This window comes from Convolutriloba macropyga, unplaced genomic scaffold (genome assembly GCF_964194025.1).
Source record: "Convolutriloba macropyga unplaced genomic scaffold, txConMacr16.3 SCAFFOLD_272, whole genome shotgun sequence".
Lineage (NCBI taxonomy): Eukaryota > Metazoa > Xenacoelomorpha > Acoela > Convolutidae > Convolutriloba > Convolutriloba macropyga.
The window spans coordinates 1-14819 of record NW_027453686.1 but is presented as its reverse complement, the minus strand read 5'-3'; positions in this window follow the sequence as shown (position 1 = coordinate 14819).

Here is a 14819-nt window from a genome sequence, read left to right as displayed (position 1 = left end):
ATGTGTTCAATTGTGTTGTTTTGCCAACGCCAGTCAATAAGGTAATATTTACAGTTAAAGAAAACTGTAAAAAACTCAATTAAATTCTTCGATAAAGGGCCTTCGAAGCCGTTTAAACCATAATCTATGCCTTTCATATCTTTTATGAGTTCAATTGTGTTGTTTTTTCAACGCCAGTCAATAGCGTAATATTTGAAGTGTCATTATTTTGATAATGTGACAAGACGAGAAAAAACGCCAAAAATGGGCCAATGACTAAAACTCAAAGAAAGAAATAGGAAATCTAGTAGTACGGGACAAGGTAACAAATAGGCAATAAAAGAACACAAAAAGCGAAGTTAAAAAGTGTTAATTTTAGTTCTGAAAACAATTACTTTCAAAGTCATGAGAGCCATGAGTTATCTACTCATACAAGCAAATAGGCATATTTATTCCTCCATTTAAAACCAATGAGACCTGCTATTATCCAGGAAATTTCACACGACAGAAAGGACACGTAAAAACGGCAGTTAAGGAAAACTGTAAAAAATTCAAACAAATTCTTCGATAAAGGGCCGTCGAAGCCGTTTAAACCGTAATCTATGCCTTTCATGTGTTTTATATATTCAATTGTGCTGTTTTTTCAACGCCAGTCTATAAAGTAATATTTGATGTGTCATTATTTTTATAATGTGACATGACGAGAAAAAACGCCAAAAATGGGCCTATGACTGAAACTCAAAAAAAGAAATATGAAATCTAGTAGTATCGGGACAAGGTAACAAATAGGCAATAAAAGAACACAAAAAGCGAAGTTAAAAAGTGTTAATTTTATTTTTGAAAACAATTACTTTCAAAGTCATGAGAGCCATGAAATATCTATTCATACAAGCAAATAGGCATAATTATTCCTCCATTTAAAATCATTGAGACCTGCTATAATCCAGGAAATTTCACACGACAGAAAGGACACGTAAAACGGCAGTTAAAGAGAACTGTAAAAAATTCAATTAAATTCTTCGATAAAGGGCCTTCGAAGCCGTTTAAACCATAATCTATGCCTTTCATATCTTTTATGAGTTCAATTGTGGTGTTTTTTCAACGCCAGTCAATAGCGTAATATTTGAAGTGTCATTATTTTGAAAATGTGACAAGACGAGAAAAAACGCCAAAAATGGGCCAATGACTAAAACTCAAAGAAAGAAATAGGAAATCTAGTAGTATCGGGACAAGGTAACAAATAGGCAATAAAAGAACACAAAAAGCGAAGTTAAAAAGTGTAATTTTATTTTTGAAAACAATTACTTTCAAAGTCATGAGAGCCATGAAATATCTATTCATACAAGCAAATAGGCATAATTATTCCTCCATTTAAAATCAATGAGACCTGCTATAATCCAGGAAATTTCACACGACAGAAAGGACACGTAAAACGGCAGTTAAAGAGAACTGTAAAAAATTCAATTAAATTCTTCGATAAAGGGCCGCCGAAGCCGTTTAAACCATAATCTATGCTTTTCATATTTTTATGTGTTCAATTGTGTTGTTTTGCCAACGCCAGTCAATAAGGTAATATTTACAGTTAAAGAAAACTGTAAAAAACTCAATTAAATTCTTCGATAAAGGGCCTTCGAAGCCGTTTAAACCATAATCTATGCCTTTCATATCTTTTATGAGTTCAATTGTGTTGTTTTTTCAACGCCAGTCAATAGCGTAATATTTGAAGTGTCATTATTTTGATAATGTGACAAGACGAGAAAAAACGCCAAAAATGGGCCAATGACTAAAACTCAAATAAAGAAATAGGAAATCTAGTAGTACGGGACAAGGTAACAAATAGGCAATAAAAGAACACAAAAAGCGAAGTTAAAAAGTGTTAATTTTAGTTTTGAAAACAATTACTTTCAAAGTCATGAGAGCCATGAGTTATCTACTCATACAAGCAAATAGGCATATTTATTCCTCCATTTAAAACCAATGAGACCTGCTATTATCCAGGAAATTTCACACGACAGAAAGGACACGTAAAAACGGCAGTTAAGGAAAACTGTAAAAAATTCAAACAAATTCTTCGATAAAGGGCCGTCGAAGCCGTTTAAACCGTAATCTATGCCTTTCATGTGTTTTATATATTCAATTGTGCTGTTTTTTCAACGCCAGTCTATAAAGTAATATTTGATGTGTCATTATTTTTATAATGTGACATGACGAGAAAAAACGCCAAAAATGGGCCTATGACTGAAACTCAAAAAAAGAAATATGAAATCTAGTAGTATCGGGACAAGGTAACAAATAGGCAATAAAAGAACACAAAAAGCGAAGTTAAAAAGTGTTAATTTTATTTTTGAAAACAATTACTTTCAAAGTCATGAGAGCCATGAAATATCTATTCATACAAGCAAATAGGCATAATTATTCCTCCATTTAAAATCATTGAGACCTGCTATAATCCAGGAAATTTCACACGACAGAAAGGACACGTAAAACGGCAGTTAAAGAGAACTGTAAAAAATTCAATTAAATTCTTCGATAAAGGGCCTTCGAAGCCGTTTAAACCATAATCTATGCCTTTCATATCTTTTATGAGTTCAATTGTGGTGTCTTTTCAACGCCAGTCAATAGCGTAATATTTGAAGTGTCATTATTTTGAAAATGTGACAAGACGAGAAAAAACGCCAAAAATGGGCCAATGACTAAAACTCAAAGAAAGAAATAGGAAATCTAGTAGTATCGGGACAAGGTAACAAATAGGCAATAAAAGAACACAAAAAGCGAAGTTAAAAAGTGTAATTTTATTTTTGAAAACAATTACTTTCAAAGTCATGAGAGCCATGAAATATCTATTCATACAAGCAAATAGGCATAATTATTCCTCCATTTAAAATCAATGAGACCTGCTATAATCCAGGAAATTTCACACGACAGAAAGGACACGTAAAACGGCAGTTAAAGAGAACTGTAAAAAATTCAATTAAATTCTTCGATAAAGGGCCGCCGAAGCCGTTTAAACCATAATCTATGCTTTTCATATTTTTATGTGTTCAATTGTGTTGTTTTGCCAACGCCAGTCAATAAGGTAATATTTACAGTTAAAGAAAACTGTAAAAAACTCAATTAAATTCTTCGATAAAGGGCCTTCGAAGCCGTTTAAACCATAATCTATGCCTTTCATATCTTTTATGAGTTCAATTGTGTTGTTTTTTCAACGCCAGTCAATAGCGTAATATTTGAAGTGTCATTATTTTGATAATGTGACAAGACGAGAAAAAACGCCAAAAATGGGCCAATGACTAAAACTCAAAGAAAGAAATAGGAAATCTAGTAGTACGGGACAAGGTAACAAATAGGCAATAAAAGAACACAAAAAGCGAAGTTAAAAAGTGTTAATTTTAGTTTTGAAAACAATTACTTTCAAAGTCATGAGAGCCATGAGTTATCTACTCATACAAGCAAATAGGCATATTTATTCCTCCATTTAAAACCAATGAGACCTGCTATTATCCAGGAAATTTCACACGACAGAAAGGACACGTAAAAACGGCAGTTAAGGAAAACTGTAAAAAATTCAAACAAATTCTTCGATAAAGGGCCGTCGAAGCCGTTTAAACCGTAATCTATGCCTTTCATGTGTTTTATATATTCAATTGTGCTGTTTTTTCAACGCCAGTCTATAAAGTAATATTTGATGTGTCATTATTTTTATAATGTGACATGACGAGAAAAAACGCCAAAAATGGGCCTATGACTGAAACTCAAAAAAAGAAATATGAAATCTAGTAGTATCGGGACAAGGTAACAAATAGGCAATAAAAGAACACAAAAAGCGAAGTTAAAAAGTGTTAATTTTATTTTTGAAAACAATTACTTTCAAAGTCATGAGAGCCATGAAATATCTATTCATACAAGCAAATAGGCATAATTATTCCTCCATTTAAAATCATTGAGACCTGCTATAATCCAGGAAATTTCACACGACAGAAAGGACACGTAAAACGGCAGTTAAAGAGAACTGTAAAAAATTCAATTAAATTCTTCGATAAAGGGCCTTCGAAGCCGTTTAAACCATAATCTATGCCTTTCATATCTTTTATGAGTTCAATTGTGTTGTTTTTTCAACGCCAGTCAATAGCGTAATATTTGAAGTGTCATTATTTTGAAAATGTGACGAGACGAGAAAAAACGCCAAAAATGGGCCAATGACTAAAACTCAAAGAAAGAAATAGGAAATCTAGTAGTATCGGGACAAGGTAACAAATAGGCAATAAAAGAACACAAAAAGCGAAGTTAAAAAGTGTAATTTTATTTTTGAAAACAATTACTTTCAAAGTCATGAGAGCCATGAAATATCTATTCATACAAGCAAATAGGCATAATTATTCCTCCATTTAAAATCAGTGAGACCTGCTATAATCCAGGAAATTTCACACGACAGAAAGGACACGTAAAACGGCAGTTAAAAAGAACTGTAAAAAATTCAATTAAATTCTTCGATAAAGGGCCTTCGAAGCCGTTTAAACCATAATCTATGCCTTTCATATCTTTTATGAGTTCAATTGTGTTGTTTTTTCAACGCCAGTCAATAGCGTAATATTTGAAGTGTCATTATTTTGATAATGTGACAAGACGAGAAAAAACGCCAAAAATGGGCCAATGACTAAAACTCAAAGAAAGAAATAGGAAATCTAGTAGTACGGGACAAGGTAACAAATAGGCAATAAAAGAACACAAAAAGCGAAGTTAAAAAGTGTTAATTTTAGTTTTGAAAACAATTACTTTGAAAGTCATGAGAGCCATGAAATATCTATTCATACAGGCAAATAGGCATAATTATTCCTCCATTTAAAATCAATGAGACCTGCTATAATCCAGGAAATTTCACACGACAGAAAGGACACGTAAAACGGCAGTTAAAGAGAACTGTAAAAAATTCAGTTAAATTCTTCGATAAAGGGCCGCCGAAGCCGTTTAAACCATAATCTATGCTTTTCATATCTTTTATGTGTTCAATTGTGTTGTTTTGCCAACGCCAGTCAATAGCGTAATATTTGAAGTGTCATTATTTTGATAATGTGACAAGACGAGAAAAAACGCCAAAAATGAGCCAATGACTAAAACTCAAAGAAAGAAATAGGAAATCTAGTAGTATCGGGACAAGGTAACAAATAGGCAATAAAAGAACACAAAAAGCGAAGTTAAAAAGTGTAATTTTATTTTTGAAAACAATTACTTTCAAAGTCATGAGAGCCATGAAATATCTATTCATACAAGCAAATAGGCATAATTATTCCTCCATTTAAAACCAATGAGACCTGCTATTATCCAGAAAATTTCACACGACAGAAAGGACACGTAGAAACGGCAGTTAAGGAAAACTGTAAAAAATTCAAACAAATTCTTCGATAAAGGGCCGTCGAAGCCGTTTAAACCGTAATCTATGCCTTTCATGTCTTTTATATATTCAATTGTGTTGTTTTTTCAACGCCAGTCAATAAAGTAATATTTGATGTGTCATTATTTTTATAATGTGACATGACGAGAAAAAACGCCAAAAATTGGCCTATGACTAAAATTCAAAAAAAGAAATATGAAATCTAGTAGTATCGGGACAAGGTAACAAATAGGCAATAAAAGAACACAAAAAGCGAAGTTAAAAAGTGTTAATTTTATTTTTGAAAACAATTACTTTCAAAGTCATGAGAGCCATGAAATATCTAGTCATACAAGCAAATAGGCATAATTATTCCTCCATTTAAAATCAATGAGACCTGCTATAATCCAGGAAATTTCACACAACAGAAAGGACACGTAAAACGGCAGTTAAAGAGAACTGTAAAAAATTCAATTAAATTCTTCGATAAAGGGCCTTCGAAGCCGTTTAAACCATAATCTATGCCTTTCATATCTTTTATGAGTTCAATTGTGTTGTTTTTTTAACGCCAGTCAATAGCGTAATATTTGAAGTGTCATTATTTTGATAATGTGACAAGACGAGAAAAAACGCCAAAAATGGGCCAATGACTAAAACTCAAAGAAAGAAATAGGAAATCTAGTAGTATCTGGACAAGGTAACAAATAGGCAATAAAAGAACACAAAGAGCGAAGTTAAGAAGTGTTAATTTTATTTTTGAAAACAATTACTTTCAAAGTCGTGAGAGCCATGAGTTATCTATTCATACAAGCAAATAGGCATAATTATTCCTCCATTTAAAACCAATGAGACCTGCTATTATCCAGGAAATTTCACACGACAGAAAGGACACGTAAAACGGCAGTTAAAGAAAACTGTAAAAAATTCAATTAAATTCTTCGATAAAGGGCCGCCGAAGCCGTTTAAACCATAATCTATGCTTTTCATATCTTTTATGTGTTCAATTGTGTTGTTTTGCCAACGCCAGTCAATAGCGTAATATTTGAAGTGTCATTATTTTGATAATGTGACAAGACGAGAAAAAACGCCAAAAAAATTGGCCAATGACTAAAATTCAAAGAAAAAAATATGAAATCTAGTAGTATCGGGACAAGGTAACAAATAGGCAATAAAAGAACACAAAAAGCGAAGTTAAAAATTGTTATTTTTATTTTTGAAAACAATTTCATTCAAAGTCATGAGAGCCGTGAGTTATGTACTCATACAAGCAAATAAGCATTTTTATTCCTCCATTTAAAACCAATGAGACATGCTATTATCCAGGAAATTTCACAAGACAAAAAGGACACGTAAAAATGGTAGTTAAGGAAAAATGTAAAAATTTCATTTAAACTATTCGATAAAGGGCCGTAAAAGCCGTTGAAACCATAATCGATGCCTTTCATGTCTTTTATATGTTCAATTGCGTTGTCTTTTCAACGCCAGTCGATAAGGTAATATATGAAGTGTCATTCTTTTGATAATGTGACAAGACGAGAAAAAACGCCAAAACTGGGCCAATGACTAAAACTCAAAGAAAAAAATATGAAATCTAGTAGTATCGGGACAAAGTAACAAATAGGCAATAAAAGAACACAAAAAGCGAAGTTAGAAAGTGTTATTTTTATTTTTGAGAACAATTACTTTCAAAGTCATGAGAGCCATGAGTTATCTACTCATACAAGCAAATAGGCATATTTATTCCTCCATTTAAAACCAATGAGACCAGCTATTATCCAGGAAATTTCACACGACAGAAAGGACACGTAAAAACGGCAGTTAAAGAAAACTGTAAAAATTTCAATTAAATTCTTCGTTATTGTGCCGTCGAAGCCGTTTAATCCATAATCTATGCCTTTCATGTCTTTTATATGTTCAATTGTGTTGTTTTTTCAGCGCCAGTCAATAGGGTAATATTTGAAGTGTCATTATTTTTATAATGTGACACGACGAGAAAATACGCCAAAAACGGGCCAATGAATAAAATTCAAAGAAAAAATATGAAATCTAGTAGTATCGGGACAAGGTAACAAATAGGCAATGAAAGAACACAAAAAGCGAAGTTAAAAATTGTTTTTTTTATTTTTGAAAACAATTTCATTCAAAGTCATGAGAGCCATGAGTTATCTACTCATACAAGCAAATAAGCATTTTTAATCCACCATTTAAAACCAATGAGACATGCTATTATCCAGGAAATTTCACAAGACAAAAAGGACACGTAAAAATGGTAGTTAAGGAAAAATGTAAAAATTTCATTTAAACTCTTCGCTAAAGGGCCGTCGAAGCCGTTGAAACCATAATCGATGCCTTTCATGTCTTTTATATGTTCAATTGCGTTGTCTTTTCAACGCCAGTCGATAAGGTAATATATGAAGTGTCATTCTTTTGATAATGTGACAAGACGAGAAAAAACGCCAAAACTGGGCCAATGACTAAAACTCAAAGAAAAAAATATGAAATCTAGTAGTATCGGGACAAAGTAACAAATAGGCAATAAAAGAACACAAAAAGCGAATTTAGAAAGTGTTATTTTTATTTTTGAGAACAATTACTTTCAAAGTCATGAGAGCCATGAGTTATCTACTCATACAAGCAAACAGGCATATTTATTCCTCCATTTAAAACCAATGAGACCAGCTATTATCCAGGAAATTTCACACGACAGAAAGGACACGTAAAAACGGCAGTTAAAGAAAACTGTAAAAATTTCAATTAAATTCTTCGTTTTTGTGCCGTCGAAGCCGTTTAATCCATAATCTATGCCTTTCATGTCTTTTATGTGTTCAATTGTTTTGTTTTTTTTCAACGCCAGTCAATAAGATAATATTTGAAGTGTCGTTATTTTGATAATGTGACAAGGCAAGAAGAAACGCCAAAACTGGGCCATTGACTGAAATTCACAGAAAAAAATATGAAGTCTAGTAGTATCGGGACAAGGTAACCAATAGGCAATAAAAGAACACAAAAAGCGAAGTTAAGAAGTGTTATTTTTATTCTTGAAAACAATTGCTTTCAAAGTCATGAGAGCCTTGAGCTATCTACTCCTACAAGAAAATAGGCATATTTTTTCCTCCATTTAAAACCAATGAGACCTGCTATTATCCAGGAAATTTCTCACGACAGAAAGAACACGTAAAAACGGCAGTTAAAGAAAACTGTAAAAAATTTAATTAAATTCTTCAATAAAGGGCCGTCGAAGCCGTTTAAACCATAATCTATGCCTTTCATGTCTTTTATGTGTTCAATTGTGTTGTTTTTTCAACGCCAGTCAATAAGGTAATATTTGAAGTGTCATTATTTTGATAATGTGACAAGACGAGAAGAAACGTCAAAAATTGGCCAATGACTAAATTTCAAAGAAAAAAATTTGAAAGCTAGTTGTATCGGGACAAGGTAACCAATAGGCAATAAGAGAACACAAAAAGCAAAGTTAAAAAGTGTTATTTTTATTCTTGAAATTAATTACTTTCAAAGTCATGAGAGCCATGAGTTATCTACTCATGCAAGCAAATAGGCATATTTATTCCTCCATTTAAAACCAATGAGACCTGCTATTATCCAGCAAATTTCACACGACAGAAAGGACACGTAAAAACGGCAGTTAAAAGAAACTTTAAAAAATTCAATTAAATTCTCCGATAAAGGGCCGTCGAAGCCGTTTAAACCATAATCTATGCCTTTCATGTCTTTTATATGTTCAATTGTGTTGTTTTTTCAACGCCAGTCAAGAAGGTAATATTTGAAGTGTCATTATTTTGATAATGTGACAAGACAAGAAGAAACGCCAAAAATGGGCCAATGAATAAAATTCAAAGACAAAAATATGAAATCTAGTTGTATCAGGACAAGGTAACCAATAGGCAATAAAAGAACACAAAAAGCGAAGTTAAAAAGTGTTATTTTTATTCTTGAAAACAATTACTTTCAAAGTCATGAGAGCCATGAGTCATCTACTCATACAAGCAAATAGGCATATTTTTTCCTCCATTTAAAACCAATGAGACCTGCTATTATCCAGGAAATTTCACACAACAGAAAGAACACGTAAAACCGGCAGTTAAGGAAAAATGTAAAAAAATTCAATTAAATTCTTCGATAAAGGGCCGTCGAAGCCGTTTAAACCATAATCTGTGCCTCTCATGTCTTTTATTTGTTCAATTGTGTTGTTTTTTCAACGCCAGTCGATAAGGTAACATTTGAAGTGTCATTATTTTTATAATGTGACAAGACAAGAAGAAACACCAAAAATGGGCCAATGAATAAAACTCAAAGAAAAAAATATGAAATCTAGTAGTATCAGGACAAGGTAACAAATAGGCAATAAAAGAACACAAAAAACAGAAACAAAAAGTGTTATTTTTATTTTTGAAAACAATTACTTTCAAAGTCATGAGAGCCATGAGTTATTTACTCATACAAGCAAATAGGCATATTTTTTCCTCCTTTTAAAACCAATGAGACCTGCTATTATCCAGGAAATTTCACACGACAGAAAGAACACGTAAAAACGGCAGTTAAAAGAAACTGTAAAATTTCAATTAAATTCTTCGATAAAGGGCCGTCGGAGCCGTTTAAACCATTATCTATGCCTCTCATGTCTTTTATGTGTTCAATTGTGTTGTTTTTTCAACGCCAGTCAACAAGGTAATATTTGAAGTGTCGTTAATTTGATAATGTGACAAGACAAGAAGAAACGCCAAAAATGGGCCAATGAATAAAATTCAAAGACAAAAATATGAAATCTAGTTGTATCGGGACAAGGTAACCAATAGGCAATAAAAGAACACAAAAAGCGAAGTTAAAAAGTGTTATTTTTATTCTTGAAAACAATTACTTTCAAAGTCATGAGAGCCATGAGCTATCTACTCCTACAAGAAAATAGGGATAATTTTTCCTCCATTTAAAACCAATGAGACCTGCTATTATCCAGGAAATTTCACACGACAGAAAGAACACGTAAAAACGGCAGTTAAAGAAAACTGTAAAAAATTCAATTAAATTCTTCGATAAAGGGCCGTCGAAGCCGTTTAAACCATAATCTGTGCCTCTCATGTCTTTTATTTGTTCAATTGTGTTGTTTTTTCAACGCCAGTCGATAAGGTAATATTTGAAGTGTCATTATTTTGATAATGTGACAAGACAAGAAGAAACGCCAAAAATGGGGGCCAATGACTATAATACAAAGAAAAAATATGAAATCTAGTAGTATCGCGACAAGGTAACCAATAGGCAATAAAAGAACACAAACAGCAAAGTTAAAAAGTGTTTTTTTATTCTTGAAAACAATTACTTTCAAAGTCATGACAGCCATGAGTTATCTACTCATACAAGCAAATAGGCATATTTCTTCCTCCATTTAAAACCAATGAGACCTGCAATCATCGAGGAAATTTCACACGACAGAAAGGACACGTAAAAACGGCGGTTAAAAAAACTGTAAAAAATTTATTTAAATTCTTTGATAAAGGGCCTTCGAAGCCGTTTAAACCATAATCTATGCCTTTCATGTCTTTTATATGTTCAATTGTGTTGTTTTTTCAACACCAGTCAATAAGGTAATACATGAAGTGTCACTAATTTGATAATGTGACAAGACGAGAACAAAACGCCAAAAAATGGGCCAATGACTAAAATTCAAAGAAAAAATATGAAATCTAGTAGTATCGGGACAAAGTAACAAATAGGCAATAAAAGAACACAAAAAGCGATGTTAAAAAGTGTTATTTTTATTTTTGAAAAGAAGTACTTTCAAAATCATGAGAGCCATGAGTTATCTACTCATACAAGCAAATAGGCATATTTATTCCTCCATTTAAAACCAATGAGACCAGCTATTATCGAGGAAATTTCACACGACAGAAAGGACACGTAAAAACGGCAGTTAAAGAAAACTGTAAAAAAAATCAGTTAGATTCTTCGAGAAAGGGCTGTCGAAGCCATTGAAACCATAATCTATGCCATTCATATCTCTTATATGTTCCATTGTGTCTTTTTTTTTCAATGCCAGTTGATAAAGTAACATATGAAGTGTCAATATTATGATTATATAACAAAACAAAAAAAAAAAACCAAAAATGAGCTATTGACTAAAATTCAAATTAATTGTGAAATCTAGTAATATCAAAGGCACAAAACCATAGCTTAAGGCGTAAAACCCCAAAAAGTTGATTATTCAACTCAATCAAAAGAAGAGGAAAGAAAAGCGTTTTTCCTTAGGGACTGTTAGCTACAAATTGACCATATTAATTGAAAAATGGTGTCAAATTTCAATAAGTTACAATAACTGCTTATGAATTAATAGGCAATATTTCTCAGCGAGCATTTAAGAAACCAAAAAATTAAGGCCCGACAAGTTGGTGTTCAAAAATTGGTAAAAAGTGTTTCTAATGATTACCGTGAAGAGATCTCATTATTTTCTTTCAAATTTTAAATACGTAAAAAAAGTTTTGAAAATTACTCATATTAAATTATATTAAAAGAACAAGATGTGATATTTTAAAAATGTGCAATAACCATATCTTAGTGAGAAATACAGTACAATAAGTTGATTTCAACAGTGCTTAAACATTATTTAAACATTTATGTAGTCCAGGGCAAAAATCAATTGAAAAAAATTCGAAAAATTGTCAACTTTGATAAGCAAAAAACTCCTGAACTACCATGAAAATTTTCTCCGAAAAGCTTAATTTCTGTTTCATTTTTGGGGTTTATCAACTGGAGCAAATTCAAGTTTAATTTTAAAGGAGTATAATAAGCGTTTTACGAGATATCAGGTCTAACATCTCCTTTTTTTTAAAAAAAAAGCGCTAAGAAAGCTGCTTTCGCTAAATCCTCATCTTTGTTGGAGACCTAATACTTCAAACTGAAAGATAACTGTAAACACTTTTCTGTCTGTTCGAATGATTAAAGAAAGCCAACAGAAACAACCGAAGAACAAACGTTTTTCTGTTTTCTACTTATTTCACGCTTATTTAGTGTAATAAAGTAAAAAAAACATAGATTAAGGCGAACAAAGCGAAGTTTGCCAAACAAAAAAGTGGCAGTGGTGGCGTCCTTTGTGGAAAATTTGATTTCATATTATATGTGACCTTTTAACCAACTCAATTCCTACTTGTTTTCAGGCACGTTCTATGGTTTTGTAGCTCCCGTTTTTGTTATTTTTTTGCTTTGATGTAGTTTGGTCTAATAAAATTATGTCTCATTGCATCTATAAATCAGAACAATTCAATTTCACAAGTTTTAATTTAAAACAAGGAGTCTCGGTAAAGTGTGTTTCTAAATAAAGTTCCCATCCCACTCATCTACAATTTTGATATAGATGTCTACCAAATGAGGAACAGGTAGAAAACTCCCAAAAATTCAAGCTATATGAATTATATGAATGAAAAGAAGATGGCCTCCAACGCCAACAACTAAATGGAGTAAAAAATGCCGCATTAGATTGATGAGATAACATCAAACATTAACTACATCCAAAACCTCATGTCCAATTAAAAGAAACCTATAAAAAAGTTCGAAACAGCATCGGATAAGGCGGAAATGAAATCACTTTTACTTTACTAGAAACAATATCGCACTACTGTATTAAAAAGATCGGCAACAAATAGACAAAAAACAACAGAAAAAAGCAAAGTTAAAGAAATCGGCTTAAATTTTTATAAACAATAAATTGCAAAAAAAATAAAACCGTTAGGTAGCAATTGAAGAGATGCACCAAGTTTATGATCAGATATGCTTCTATAGGAGGGCAATAAGACCACTCCTTTTTCAATTTTGTAAGAGTTTACAAAAAGATACAAACAACAAACAAAAATTCAATTAAAATTTCTTATTAAATGCTGTCGAAATCGTAAAGATCTCTGACCTTCACTGAACGCCAATAAAGTGATATGGACTTCTCATAATGAAAATGGGTAAAAAGTAGAAAAAAAGAGGAAAGGGCAAAAAAATATAATACTTTTCCAAATTTCGCAAGCAATTTTTTTCGAAGACCTGAGAGCCATTAGCTACAAAGCGAAATTATTAAATAGGTTCTTCTGTCTGTTTTTCCAAAGGAAGAGCTTGAGACCTTTAGTTGTTCCAAATATGTCCTACGTCTACAAAAAATGTCAAAAAAAGACCGACATCAAAAATTACTTCTCTATTTTTTGCAAAAAACCCAAGTCAAATCCAGTACATTTATACCGCAACCTTTGAAAGAGACCTTAGATTTTGTTCAATTGCATCTTCCCTCGTTGATTATAGTGTCATTTATGAACTTTAATCATAGGGACTAAGTAACAAATAGACAATAGAAGAACAGAAAATGCAAAGTTAAAAATTGATTTTATTTTGTTTTTGAAAACAATTGCTTTCTTAGTCACGAGAGCCATGAATTATCTACTCATATAAAAAAAATTGGCCTATTTATTACTCCATTTAAAACCAATGAGAACAGCTATTATGCAGGAATTTTCACACGACAGAACAACAATTAAAGGCAAATGTAAAAAACTCAATTAAATTCTTCGAGAAGCCGTTGAAGCCGTTGAAACCATAACCTATGCCTTTCATATCTCTTATATGTTCAATTGTTATTTCTTTTTCAACACCAACCATTGGGGTAACATAGGAAGTGTTGTTATTTTGATAATGAAATCCAGTTGTATCAAAGCCTAAAAACCATAACCTTAGGCGTAAAAACAAAAAAAAGTTTTTAATTCAATTCAGTAGAAAGAAGAAGAAAGAAAAGCATTCTTCCTTTGCAGACAGTAAGCTACAAGTTGAACAAATTGAGAGAAAAAGAGTGGCAGCATTCAAAAAGCCATTAATTAATCAAAAACCAAACATTTTCGAAAGTCAAAACGGCCATCAAAAAAATAATGAAACTAGGTTTATGTTTTTGGAACTGCTTCGAAAGCAATTCAGACTTATCAACAGTGAGCTTTGACTTGAAATGTTCTGTTCCATAATTAACATAAAAAGGATCCATTGTTTTTTTGAAAAAAGACTAACTGATTACAATCCGCAAAGATTTCGGTTTTTAAAAGACTTAGACTGTACCAAAACCACCCTTGCTTTTCATTTTCATCCAATAAGAACAGTCGTTTGTTTTAAATGCTTTAGATTTTGAACCTTTGTCAGTTAAAAATTTAAAAAAACTGCACTTTTTAAATTCAGACCAAAATTGGCAAAAAACTGAAAAGTTTTAGTTCCAGACTACTCTCAACGGATGTTGAATAAGAAATACATCCCTAGATTTTGTTAGATGTTTTTATGTGTTTTGTGTTTTTCTTCCTGCAAGTTCAATCAAAGTGGGCTAAAAGAGCTAATTTTTCATTAAAAAACTGGATTTTGAAAAAATTAGCCAAAATTTTAGCCCAAAAATTAAAAAATGGTTGACGAAACGTTTTTGTCTACAACAAATAAATCAACAGTTCTATTTTTAACA